This window comes from Rhinatrema bivittatum, chromosome 4, assembly GCF_901001135.1.
Source record: "Rhinatrema bivittatum chromosome 4, aRhiBiv1.1, whole genome shotgun sequence".
NCBI classification, from domain to species: domain Eukaryota; kingdom Metazoa; phylum Chordata; class Amphibia; order Gymnophiona; family Rhinatrematidae; genus Rhinatrema; species Rhinatrema bivittatum.
The window spans coordinates 187,233,746-187,247,680 of record NC_042618.1 but is presented as its reverse complement, the minus strand read 5'-3'; the positions used below and the strand labels follow the sequence as shown (position 1 = coordinate 187,247,680).

The 13,935-nt window shown below is 44.3% G+C and overlaps 1 protein-coding gene across 4 annotated transcripts in view; it reads left to right on the top strand.

Moving 5' to 3' along the window:
* IPPK (inositol-pentakisphosphate 2-kinase) overlaps positions 1-13,935 on the top strand; it is a 189,672-nt gene that overhangs the window by 59,909 nt on the left and 115,828 nt on the right. The gene's annotated exons all lie outside the window — the stretch shown is intronic.

Here is a 13,935-nt window from a genome sequence, read left to right as displayed (position 1 = left end):
GACAGGTGTCAGTGAAAAGGACCAATTAGTAACAGCCCTGCCAGAGGAGGGTCTCTGGCAGGGGTTCCTGGCCTGGAGGGAGGATTTGGTGTCTGGCAAGAGCAGTTTCACCGAATGAACCTCAGAATGTGCTATTTAAGGTAGAGGACCCCTGAGTCCAACCCAGACAGTTTAGCCCATTGGTAATGTTGCCTTTGGTCAGGCAAGCCACATGAAGTTTAATGTCTGCCTCTGAGAAGGCATTACATTTCTCGCATAGTAGGAGACGCACTAGGCAGTCTCTTGCTTAGCACACCTCCTTGCATCGCAGGGTAATGGCTAATAGCCTCATCTAAATGGAATTTATATGTGATGAGTACTATTAGCTATGTACTTGTTTGGACGCGTGCTTTGGATGCGCTAATCCCATTACTGAATTGGGAGTTATTCTAGTGCATCCAAATGCGTGTCAAGCTTGCGTTAGGCTTAGCACGCTGAATTGCATCAGCCTCTATATGTTAGAAAAGTAAGAGGAAAAGGAAACCAATCTGGTTCTCAAAGGAGGTGGCGGATAAAATAAAGGCAAAAAGAACAGCATACAAGAAATATAAATGATCCCATAAAGAGGAAGAATATCTGGTGAAACTGAGGGAGACTAAGAGAAATCAGGAAAGCGAAATATCAAGCAGAAGAAAGGACTGCCAAAGAGGTAAAGCAAGGTGACAAAACATTTTTCAGATATATCAGAGAAAGAAGGAAGGCCCAAAATAGTATAGTGAAACTGAAAGGTGACTTAAGAGCAATGTGTGGAGAGAGATGAAAAAATGGTGGAAATATTAAACACTTCAGTTCAATGTTTACTAAAGAAGACCCCAGGGAAGGACTGTTGCTAGTTGAAAAGACCGGGGATGGGGTAGATGCAACTCCTTTTACAGAAGAGAATGTATGTGATAAGCTTAGTAAACTGAAAATGGACAAGGCCATGGGGACCGGATGAGGTACATCCCCGAGTACTGAGGGAGCTGAAAGAGGTGCTGGTGGGTCCGCTGAAAGACCTGTTTAATTAGATCCCTGGAAACAGGAGTGGTGTTAGATTGGAGAAATGCAGTTGTGGTCCCTCTTTACAAGGGTGGTACCAAAGAGGATACTGGAAACTACAGGCTCGTTAACCTCTCTATGGTGGTGAGAAAATTAATGGAGAAACTGCTGAAGGGGAAGAATTGTGAACCATCTTTAGTCAAGTGGCTTGCTGGATCCGAGGCAGCATGGATTCACCTGGAGAATGTAATAACAGACTTTTATTGATTTTTTTTTTTTTTTTTTTGATTGGGTGACTAGCGAATTGGATCAAGGAAGAGCACTTGATGTGATCTATTTGGATTTCAGCAAAGCTTTTGATATGGTCCTGCACAGGAAGCTTATGAAACAAGGAAGAAATGATACAGGCCTTCAGATACCTGGAATGTTTTAATGATGCATAAACTTCAAACCTTTTCCATTCAAAGAAAACAGTAGAATTAGGGGGGCCACGAAATGAAACTCCAGGGGGGACAACTCAGGACCAACATCAGGGAATATTTCTTCTTGGAGAAGGTGGAGGATGTTTGGAATCCTCTTCTGGAGGAGGTGGTGAAGAACAAAAGTCAACAAATTCAGTAGGGCCTGGAATAAACACTGTGGATCCTTAAAGGCTAGAGGAGTGAAATGAAGAAGAGGGTGCATGGAGTACCAGTTACTACCCTGGACAGAAGGCATGTGGATTACTATCTTCTATCATTAGCCTTTATGCTTTTGACACTACTGCAACATCGCTTCCTGCTTTGATTGGGGTGGGGAAGGGGAACTGGATACAGACAACAACCAACATGGGTCCTGACTTTTACAGTCTGTGGATCATAAGGGAAAAAGCACAGGATGGCTTCTACTTGTCAAGTTCTAAAGGAAAAAATGTCGAGAAGCATTGTCTGCATTGTCAAGAAAGCTTCTCACTCTGTAAAAATATTGCTAGCAGTAATTTATGGGTTTTCCAGTTGCTTGGTTTTGATAGTAAGTATTACTACTCTTTTATAAGGCTTTGGGAGTAACTGCACGGAGTGGCAGTTACTACCTTTGAGAGAAACATGGGGTGGCAGATACTACCATAAGAAGCTTGCTGGGCAGACTGGATGGGCCATCTGGTTCTTTTTGCCGTCATTACTATGTTACTGTATAATAGAGAAGTAAGATGGCTACCTAGCATACAGGAGAATTTAGAATAAATATTAAGTTATGGAATGTCCAGAAGTAAAATTAAAAGAACTAGAAATCAGGTTAAGAAGAACCCCACAGTGAAAGAGGCCCTGGCCCTGATGCAGTCCACATCCAACATCTCTTCACCCAGGTCTGGTAAACTGCCAGAACGAACACCACAATGGGTATAAACAGGAAGAATATCCCTCTTCCCAAAGGGAGACCCAAGTAGTGTCCCCAAAACTTAACCACCAGTAACCTGCCAGCCTACAAGCTTGTTTACTGGGATAGGTGCAGATAGAATATATAATTGCTAATGCCAATAGCAATAGAACAGAGGGGTAACAAGAGAGGATCATATGGCGCCAAAGACCAGTCTGAGTAAAGCCATCATAGCTAGTTTTAAGAAAAACATCAATTTTAGTATAACGTGGATTGCCTATAAGAGCTTAGTTTTTAAAATGTTATATTTATTACATTTCAAGGACAAGAATACACTTGATAAGAATAGTACCATGTAAAAAAGAATAAAACTTGCACATAGCAGAAAGGGAAAAAAAAAAGAAAACTATTACAATACAAGGTACAAAAGTCCACCCTAAGAGAGGGTATCACAGATAAAAGGGTAGGAAAGTATTTTAAAAAGAAAGGAAACAATATTCTCTAGATCAGCAGGATAAATATTCAAGAGGATTGAGCTTGAAACACTGGAAACTCAACTGGAATAGGCCCAATATTATAGGGGAAAATTCATTTGGGATGGCTCAAAATACATTAAACATTTTGATACCTAATCAAACATTTTGCAGGGTATTTGAGGAAAAACATTGCTCTCAGTTGGAGTGCTCTACATCTTAATAAAAACTGTTTCCATCTTTTCTTTGTGGCCACAGAGACATCTGGAAATATTCTTATCCAACCAACTAAGAAACAAGTCCTCTCTGTGTTTAAAGAAAAGTTTCATAATAAATTCCCAATCAGGTTTCAAACAATGTTCCCTCTAAGGATTGGGTTGCTGTGTACAAAAACTTTTGGTTTCATTACCCTGTGAGCACTACTTTCTTTGATGCAAAAAGCCTATTAAGTTTATGCTCACAACAACCCAGTCCTTAGAGGAAACATTGGTAGCAGCATGCACACACACTTTCTCACATATACATACTAACACACTTGCATTTTCACTTTCATACTCTCACATATACATGCTCATTCTCAAAAATCTCACGCAAGTAAGGGAAAGAGCACTGTCACTGGCTGGTCCTGTACTCTGGAATACCATGCCACTCGAAATAAGACTACAGACAAATCTGAAATTATTCAAAACTAATTTGAAAACCTGGCTTTTTAAACAAGCATTTTATAAAGATAAAGAAAAGGAGAAAAATAGTTGAGCGATAAGGATGCACCAAGCTAGAAGTTTTTAGTAACCTACATAAGCATATTAATGTTAAAATCAAACTGCCTAATTTGTTCCTAACAATCAGGTTTAATTTACACACCTAGTTTATTATTTTACATTGTTACCGTACTATGATAGCACACGAGTAATTTGTAATCTATACCACCCATATTTCTCTCTATCGTGCCCTTCTGTAAACCGTTGTGATGGTATTTAACTTAACGACGGTATAGAAAAATGTTTAAATAAATAAATAAAAAATACTCATTCCTTTCATTCACTCTCTAGATTCTCATGCACACTCAGTTCTCCTCTTCCACACACTTTCTCATCTCAGTAACTGCAAACCCTTCACTGCCAAACATTTTGAGAAGTAACACAACCTCCTGCAAAAAAAGACACCTAGAACCTTGCCATTCCATATCTGCACTATCTCAGGACTCAAACAGCAGCAGCCATGTCCGTTAACACTACTACACCACCTACACGGGTTAACCGAACAAAACAGACTGCTACAAAGACTACAGAAAAACTACATGCCAGCAGAAATACTGCATCTCAGTTAAACATGCAGAACACAGACCCTTATCTAATTTAGAATAAGGGACTACAAATTGGAAACAGAAACATGCAGATAAAAATAAAATAGCCTGAGAAACCAGACTCTGAACAGTGGATACTGAAGAGAGAACAAAATACAAATATGTAATGAGGAGTAAAAGCTGCGTGCATATGCACAGTTTAGAGGGAACAATGGTTTCAAAACCAATTGAATCACCAAAGTTGCCTTCTTGATTAAGACTTCACCAGAAGATTAAAAAAAAAAAAAAAAAAAAAAAATGGTAAAGTCCAAACTTACAGAAGAAACAGGCTCCAGGTCCTTAGTTGGATCTTTACCCCTTCCAATTTTGGGAGGAGAGAGATGGGAAAGCCTTATATAGATTGGGGGTAGGGGAAGGGTGTCCATCGGAATCTTTAAGATTTCCAATATGTATCTTTTAACAACTTCCTTTGGCATCCATTCAATTCTTGAAAAATTAATCACAGATTTTTAGATGAGAAATTTTTCAAAATTTTCATTCTTCTGATGCAAACAGTATTATCTTTAATCAATGTTGAAACAGCCTGTAACTGAGTCACCTTTTGTTCCAGTTCTTCAATCTTGCCCATAAACTCTTCTGCTTTTTTTCTCATAAACATGCAAGTGTCCAATACAATTACTAAAGCCTGATGTAACATTTGAGTGGAAAACCCTTTTCCTAAACCTTTTATGGCCATCCATATTGATTCCAGAGGAAAAAATTGGTCTTTCTAAAGAAAAATACTTGACCCTGAAAAGCAGACTCCATAATGTGAGAAGTAGGCATGATTTCGGCCGTCTCTGTTGAAAACACTGGCCGACGCTGACAATCCTGATAGGGCCTTTTCTCTCCCTACGGGGGTCTCAGGCTTCACATCAGTAGAAGCCATCGTGATGACATCTGAGGAGGACTGCTTCCATTCCGGGTTGCCTGATGGCTCCCATCAAAGGGCCTACCGGAGTTCTCCTCGTTTTCAGGCTCAAGGAGATCGCATGTGCTAGGGAAGCCATTGGGTGAACTTCCTCCAAAGGACTTCCAGGTGGCCCGCATTGGTGGAATTCTGCTGGCTGTTGTCATGAAGCACAAAACAGTCAATCAGCACAGAAGGAGTACTTGTAGCAGGAAAAGCAGGTAAAACACGCGTTTTATCTTTTGTTTACCCATATTAATATATAAATTGAAGAATTTGTGTATGAAATAAGGCCAGTATCTCCAAGTACTAAAGAACACTCGACATCTTGCTCAGCCCTCCTCTCTGTCCCATCAACTATAAGAGCATTTTGAAAGCATTCCACACACTGGGGTTATAAACTGCCTTGATATGTACAAAATAAACTTAGGCTTGACAGAATATATCAAGTTCACCATGAAAATATGGAAAACGCATTCTGCTTGTAGTGCAAAAATGGTAAACACATTTCTAGAATCTGGATCCAGAGAGAGATATTTCATAGATTCCCTGTTGATAATTGTTTCCGTTTTTTTTTTTATATCTTTATTCAGTTTACCAGATAAACAACATCAGATGAACATCCCAGGCACAGATAACATAGTGGCTACATGAAATCAAATCAAGATGATATGTAATTGGCTAATACCACAGCAGAAACAAGCAAGTATGAATGTGGGATGACAGTGACAAAGGCATACTCCCTGCCTCACTCCTCCCAGCACATCCTCTCCTCCCCAACTGATTGAAAGCCAACAGAACCGTATTGGAAGTAACAGAAAAGATACCCCAAATATATTATCACTCTGGAGCAATATCAGTACCACCAGTGTCAGAGGTGAAAGTAATAGAAGTGGTTCTCCTTGAAGCAGAAAACCTGTCCTTAACAGATGGATGTAACTGATCTATAAATGCACCCCAGATTCTATGGAATTGTTTAATTTTCTTCCCTCCTGCCCCCAAACACCAAGATTTAAAGACCATCAATAGGAGCTCTAGAAACTGAGTGCCAGAAAGATAGCATGGGAGGTTCCTCAACCACCCATCTGACCAATATACATTGCCTAGCAATACACAGACCTTTTATCAACAATGCTTTTTTCCTCCTTGTTGGTATTAATTCCACTGATTACTGTTATCTCCTTGGGCTATGGATCCAGTGTTAATGCCAGAGGTTGCCATACTGGGTCAGGACAAGTGTCCATCAAGCCCATCCTATTTACAACAGTGGTCAATCCAGGTTACAAGCACCTGGCAAGTACCCAAACTTTAAGTAGATCTCATGCTACTAATGCCGGTAATAGCAGTGTCTATATTCCCTAAGTCAACTTGATTAATAGCAGTTAATGAACTTCTCACAGGACAAGCAGGATGGTAGTCCTCACATATGGGTGACATCACAGGATGGAGCCCTGTACGGAAAACTTTTGTCAAAGTTTCTATAAAGCTTTGACTGGCGCACTGAGCATGCTCAGCCTGCTATTATCCCTGTGACCACAGGTGTCTCCCTCAGTCTTCTTTTTTCCGCTCTGCAGTAAGCATAGTGGTTAGGAGCTCTCTGAGAAATTCTAACACTTTTTCCACACTGAAACACTTAAACTTTTACTTCACAAACACTTTTTCCCTGCACGGGTCTCCCTTCGCATTCATTTATTCGACGCTCTGGGAGTACTATGCCCTGTTTTTCGATCGGTTCCTGTCGCCTCCCTTGCCTGCCAACCGACTGCGGCCTTCCCTCTCCCTATGTTTCAGTTAGCCACACATAGCATGCGAGTGTCCCTCTGTGACACTCTGCCTGGTTATTAGCGCTAGTGAGACAGGGACTTTTACGGTTTCCGTTGCCGCCAGGGCCCCTGTCGATTTCAGGTCCTTCGATTTCCTCGGTACCCTCGCACAGTCGATGCCCCCATCTGTACAGTCGGTACCCCCTTTAGACCATTCTGGATTCTTAGATGCCATCGTACCCCTCCCCCCACGGTACTCGGATCCCATCAGTCCCTGCATCGTTTCTATCAGTGCCATCCATGTTTTTCATCCATGGCACTGATTTTTTTCTTGGGTTTCATCGGTGCCATCATTGCCCGGATGGATGCCATCGATGCACACCTTTGTGTTGTCAATGCCATCCTTGCCTGGGTCGATGCCACAGTTGCCCAGGGCACTTCCATCGATGCCATTGGTGCCCATGTCTGTGGCATCGATGCCATTGGTGCCCGAGTCGATCCAATCGATGCCATCGATGCCGTCGAAGCCCATATCATTTCCATTGGTGTCTTCGTTCCTATCGATGCAGTCATCAACTTTGTTGATGCCGGTATCATTTTTCCGATGCCAACGATGTTTTTTCGATTATTCGATGCCACATCATTTCCATAGATACCTACGCTGATGCCGTCAGTGCTTCTGCCACTGTCATCGTTGCTCTGCCCTGGTCATTGACGTATTCTCATATATAGTTTTGACGATACCCTCGAGGCCGCTTCGGCCGCCATCGACACCGTCAATACCGACATAGCATCTCTACGTAATGCCCTCGCCTAAACACAGTGCTCCATGCTTTTGGGTTCTTATTAAAGCCCCTTATTAGCCTACGACACTACATAGTGCCAGGAGCAGTGCAGGCATACTTGACAGTCTGTCATCAGTCGCCATCCAAGACAGCGAGGGCATCCACCTCTGCGCTGGGGAAAGACTGGGCTGAGCACCGTGGCACTCATCGTCACCGACACTGTGACCGTCCGCCACCGACGCCATCCAGCACATTGGTGCTATCCTTCTCGGTGCTGGAGAATGCCTGGGCCGAGCAATATCACCACTGCCATCGCCACTGTTCCGCACAGTGCTGGCAGTCCTTGGTGCTCCAGAAACACTGGAACGAGTTCCGAAGAATTCTGCACTGGCGTCACGAGACATCTAGCCGCTGCGACGAGGGCCGGGTTCACGAGCCAAAGATGGCTCCCCTGTTCCTGAGGCGTGCCCCACCGACATCGGTGCGGGATTGTGGCCCCCCACAAATTACTGTGGTAGCGCCAGCCACGCTCAGCCTGTCTCTTCTATACCTGCACCACCATATCAGGCATCAGAGTTGAGACGGACGTCTATGTCCGACAGGCTACCCCTCGATGACTCCTGAAATCCATGGAGCCAGCAATCTTCATTGGCTTGTCTTTCGGCGATCCACGTCGGATGAGAAGTACCCGCTTTTGCGGCATTCCCATTGAGATGTGTTCCCTAATTCGGACCACATGATTCGAAAAGCTCTAGGTCATCTACCTTCCAAGAACCGTATTAGTGTCACATATCGCTATTGCCAGCTATGTCAGCCACAATACCAAGAGAACCTCTCTATCATCTATTTGAGATTGCATCAGGACATCCTCCCATTTTCAGCAACGGGACTCTGTACTGATTAATGCTCTGGCTTCTGGTTCCTAATTCAGAACAAAAGTTCCAGATGCATTCGCTGATCTGCTAAATATGAGATCCAGCAAATACTGCCTCAAGTTCAAGTCCACCTCAAAGCCTGACGACAGGTCTCGATGTGTCCTTGTATAGCACACAGTAATGCGGGTAAGACTTTACCGCTCATGCTCCCGTGGGAGATTACATCAGCCCCGCCAGTTGGACACCTCCTGGTCTCCCAACTGGCCGGATATCAGAGCGGCCACCCCACTTTGTACCAGGGTTCCCGGTACACTCCCCCAGATGCTACAAAGCGCAGGAGGGAGGGGGGTTGGGGAGTTTTAATTACCCTTTTCCTAGCGTGTAGCAGATGGACTCAGGGCCAATGGGTATAGTGTACTCCTGTTAGCAGTTGGGAGACAGATCAGATTTCAATCTGACGTCGGCTCCTAGTACATATACCCTTGCAGGAAGTGCAGCTCTTCAGTATTTTCCATCTCCATAGCAGTTAGGGACTATCTGCACACTCTCGTAGCGTTTGAACCAAATCCAAAGAAGAAAACCAAAATTAAAGGGGAAAACCTACCTGAAGACGAGCCCCGCTTTCCTGCGGTGATACCCTCGGGTCCCTCCCCCAGTTGAGATTCCTGAGGTGATTTCCGTGGTCCCTCGGAGGTGAGCCTCGGTCCAGCGGCCGAATCACGGCGAGGACCTAGCCCCTGATCCTCGGATGCGGCTGAGAGGCAGCGGGTGCACCCCTCGAGCGCGGCGGTGAAGGTATTGGCCCTCTCCCCCCACAGCCGGAGACTGCCCGGAACGAAACCGGGAAGTGCCGAAGACAAGGTAAGGTGGAAATCTGCTGTTTGAATCCGGTCTCCGAGGATCGAGGAGGAGTACAGGTCACCGATTGGAACCAGTGACACCGGGTTGATCCGCCCTAGCAGGGCGGATCAACCCGGCCTCGGCTATTTCCAAAGGTCTGCCCACGTGGAGACCCTCTGAGGAAGTCGCCATATTACCCGCATGCTCGCCATCGCCATCTTGGCCCTATTCACCGCGCCACCCGCCGTTCGATCCGAGCGCACAAATCGAGCTAAGCGCACAAAAATCCTTGTGTGCATAAAATTACGCGCACATAAAACCTTTCGCGCATAACTTGCACGCACAGAGCCGGGTGCATATCTACGGCTAGGCGCTTATCTGCACGCACATCTCAGGTGCACTGGAGTGCACAAGAGCTTACGTGTCCACAGACATGGCACCTCCAGAAACAGGAATAAAAGCTCAAGGCCTCTGCCCTGCATGCCACATCAGAGCCGCACAGAGCGAGGAGGCCGACGCCCTGTGCGCACACTGAGGAGGCCCTGGGAGATCAGGTCAGGGCTAGTCCCACCCAGGGCCCAGTGCTAGCTCCTCAGGGGGTACCCCGGACCTAGCAGGCCCCAGTGGGTCCCCCCCACAGACGGGGACCCCCAGAGAACCCTGCGCCCCTCAACTTAGACCCAGCGTCTATGTCGGGTGGAGTTATTCAAGGGGATTCACGCCTTTGCCTAGCATTTTCCTCCTGCTCTTTTGGGCTTCCATCTCAATCAAAACTGGGGCTGGGATCTAGTATCATGAGCCTTTGTTCACAGAATTCCCCCCCCCCCCCCAATTTTATAACCCTTATAAGCTCACTTAGTCTAGTCATTGCAGTGACAGTCTTCAGCCAGAAGCCCCACAAGTATGGGCCATAAATCTGGCCCTTAGGTGACACTAATGTTGATACTAATTGGGTGGGCCAGAACAAATGTAATACCTACTGAAATAAACAGTGTCTGGGCTTCCCCAAGGCTCTGATGCTAATATCTCCATTTTATTCATTTATTTTTTTAATTGTGGCGGGAGTCTTCTGTAGGTGTATCCTCAGATTCCCTTAGTGGCAAAGACTCTACTGAAGCTTCAAGGACAGGGGGACTATGATCCTCATAGCCCTTCATTGGCCGAGACAGGTCTGGTTTCCACTCCTGCAGGAGGGGAGCTTACGTAGATGGGGTCTGCAACCAGGGGCTGTGGTTCACTCAGTATTGTTCTTATCAAATCAACTTCCTGGAGCTTCAGGCGATCAGTTATGCCCTGTGGGCTTTCAGGGATCAGCTGTCCAACAAAATTGTCCTGATCCAGATTGACAGTCAAGTTTCCATGTGGTATGTCAACAAGCAGGGAGGCACAGCCTCCTTTGTCAGCAAGCAGTCCAGATCTGGTTCTGGGCCCTAGCCGATAAGATGGTGCTCAGGGCCATGTACCTGGCTGGAACGGAGAATGTGAGTCGAGCCTTCAGACCCCATGAGTGGTCCCTGGACAAGGGGGTAGCAAATTGGATATTCCACCTCTGGGGGAGCCCAGATGTAGATCTGTTCACGTCCCCCTGCAAATGGAAGGTGCCTTGGCTTTGCTCCCTGTCCAGGTTTGATGGCAAACATCCTCGGATGCCCTTGCCCATCATTGGGGCAGGAGTCTACTGAAGCTTCGAGGACAGGGGGACTATGATCCTCATAGCCCTTCATTGGCCGAGACAGGTCTGGTTTCCTCTCCTGCAGGAGTTGTCCATCCAGAACTGATCAGCCTGGGGACTTCCCCAGATCTCATCAAACAAGATCAGGACAGGCTGCAGCATACCTCCAGACCCTGTTGCTCACAGCCTGGATGATAGGTTAATTCTGCAGCCCCTTGATCTTTCTGAGGATGTGTCTTGGGTCCTGGTGGCTTCCAGAATGAGCAAAAAGCCCTGGATCCATGTTTGTTCCACACAAAAACTGCTTGACTACCTTCTACGCTTATCTGAGGCTGGTTTAAAAACAAACTCCGTCAGAGTTAATCTTAGTGTGATTGGTGCATACCACCACAGTGTAGATGGTACATCCATCTCTGTAGAGTCTATAGTTGTATGTTTCAAGTGGAGCCTGCTTCAATTTGAAGCCTCCCCAAGGCCTCCCTCTGTCTCTTGGGACCTTAACATGGTTTTGGCTCAGCTGATGAAAACTCCTTTTGAGCTGCTGTGCATCTGTGACCTGAAGTACCTGACCTGGAAGGTCATATTTTTGGTGGCAGTCTTTGGCACCCAGGGTCAGCAAGCTCCAGTCCTTAGTGACTTATCCATCTTAAACTAAGTTTTATCATGACAGAGTGGTCTTGCGTATGCACCCTAATTTCCTCCCTAAGGTGGTGACTGACTTCATTCTTAACCAGTCAGTCGTCCTGACAATATTCTTTCCCAGACTCCATTCACACCATGGTGAATGAGCACTGCACAGTTTGGACTGCAAGTGAGTCTTAGCCTTCTGTCTGTAGTGGACAGAAGACCATAGACAGTTCACCCAAATTTTTATTTCTTTTGATAGCAATAGGTTGGGCATTGCTGTTGCCAAACAGACAATATCAAATTGGCTAGCAGGTTGCATCTCCTTCTGTAGTGCCCAGGTGGGACTGCATCTTTGGGGGGGGGGGAGGCATGTCAACGCTTATTCTGTCAGAGCCATGGCAGTGTTGGTGGCCCACTTGCGAGCAATTCCCATGGAGGACATCTGCAAGGCTGCAACGTGGTGTTCTCTCCACACATTCACATCCCATTACTGTCTGGATAGGGATGGCTGACTCAACAGTAGTTTCGGTCGGTCTGTCTTTCGGAACTCTCCCAACCTCTAGGGCCTGTTTGGGTTCAGGTTGTCTCTGTCTCCGTTACCAACAGCACCAGGGTTGTTGTGCCCATTCGCATCTGGTTAAGTGTCTGTTGGTTTCCTTTTGTGTTGGTGAGCAGCCTGTAACTACGGATTCACCCATGTATGACTTACCATCCTGCTTGTCCTTGGAGAAAGAATTGCTTACCTGTAATAGGTGTTCTCAGAGGATAGCAGGATATTAGTCCTCAGGAAACCTGCCCGCCATCCTGCAGAGTTGGGTTTCTCCTAATTTTATTTTTATCGTAATTCTTTTACAAGACTGAAGAGGGACCCCACTTGGACACGTGGTATAGAGCATACTGGGCATGCTCAGGGTGCCTAGTCAAAGTTTCCCGCATCAGGCTCCATCTTCAATTTATTTTTTATTAATTTTCACAAATTATATTACAAGCATATAACATCTTGATATGAAAAACAGAGTATTGAATAAAATATAATAAACCATCTCTTTCTTTTCCATCAATAGTTCTAGCAAGGATACAACATATAATCAATTTTAATTTCAAATTTCACTCTCTTCCTAGTCCTCAATATACTAGGGACCTAATTCCACAACTGCAGAAGAAAAATATTCTATTAATACAAAAAGGAAAAACCTGCACTACGGAGATCCATCCAATAACTTTTGGATCTATACCAGATTTACGGTTGCTCTGTCAATATTGGGGGCGAACTACTTAAAGGAATTACCTTATTTGACAGAAAAAAAGGAAGTTGATTTGGAGCAAAAGAAATATGAGTCTAATACCTTGGTATCTTAGAATACACTTGCAAGGGAATTTGAGAAGAAATGACACTCCTGTCTAAATTACTCTAGATTTGAGCAAGAGAAATTGCTTTCTTTTTTTTCCTGTGTTGGTCTAGATAAGTCTGGAAAGACACTAACTTTTAAATTTAAGAAAGTATCAAAACGATGTCGAAAATACATTCTAAGTGTCCACTGCTTATCCATTTCCAAAAGAAAAGATACCGCTAGGGTTGCAGGTGTAACCAGTTTTTCTTGAGACGTCTCCAGTGTTTCAGTTACATTTAAAGCTTGATGGTTCAGTTGGAACAAATACCTGAACTCCCTTTTGATCTTGCGCATCTTTCTTTTTATTTATTATTTATCAATTTTACATAGAATTAACAAAGAACTTTCTTTGCCATGAAACAAGAAAAGAAATCTTTTACCAATCTACTTATATATAGTACCAATACAGATCCATATATAATTCTTTAAACATAAATCATAATTATTTCTTACATTTCATAGGTAATATTGGAGGGGAAAAAGTGAAAATTAGGAGAATTATAGGGAATATATTGCAGCCAGGACCTTATTTTTCAACCTGGGAAACCTGAGAAAGAAAGATAGAGATCTGTTTTACCAGACTAAATAGGTATTGTTTTGAGGGAGTGGGAGAGCTCAAATATAAATACAGCCCCCCCCCCCCCCCCCCCCGGTCTTTAGTCCAGAATATGTATCTGGTTGCTGTGAATACATTTTTCATAATTCATGAGGGAGATAAGTTTTCTCTCACACCCAATTAAATCAATAGTGGCATTTCCTAAAACCTTTTTTCATAGATCTTTTAGGCTTATTAATGAGAAAAGAATGTTAGCCATGATTGTATGGATGATGAATTAAAATGCATATATCAATGAATGCAAAGGCTTTTAGAACATGTGGTATGA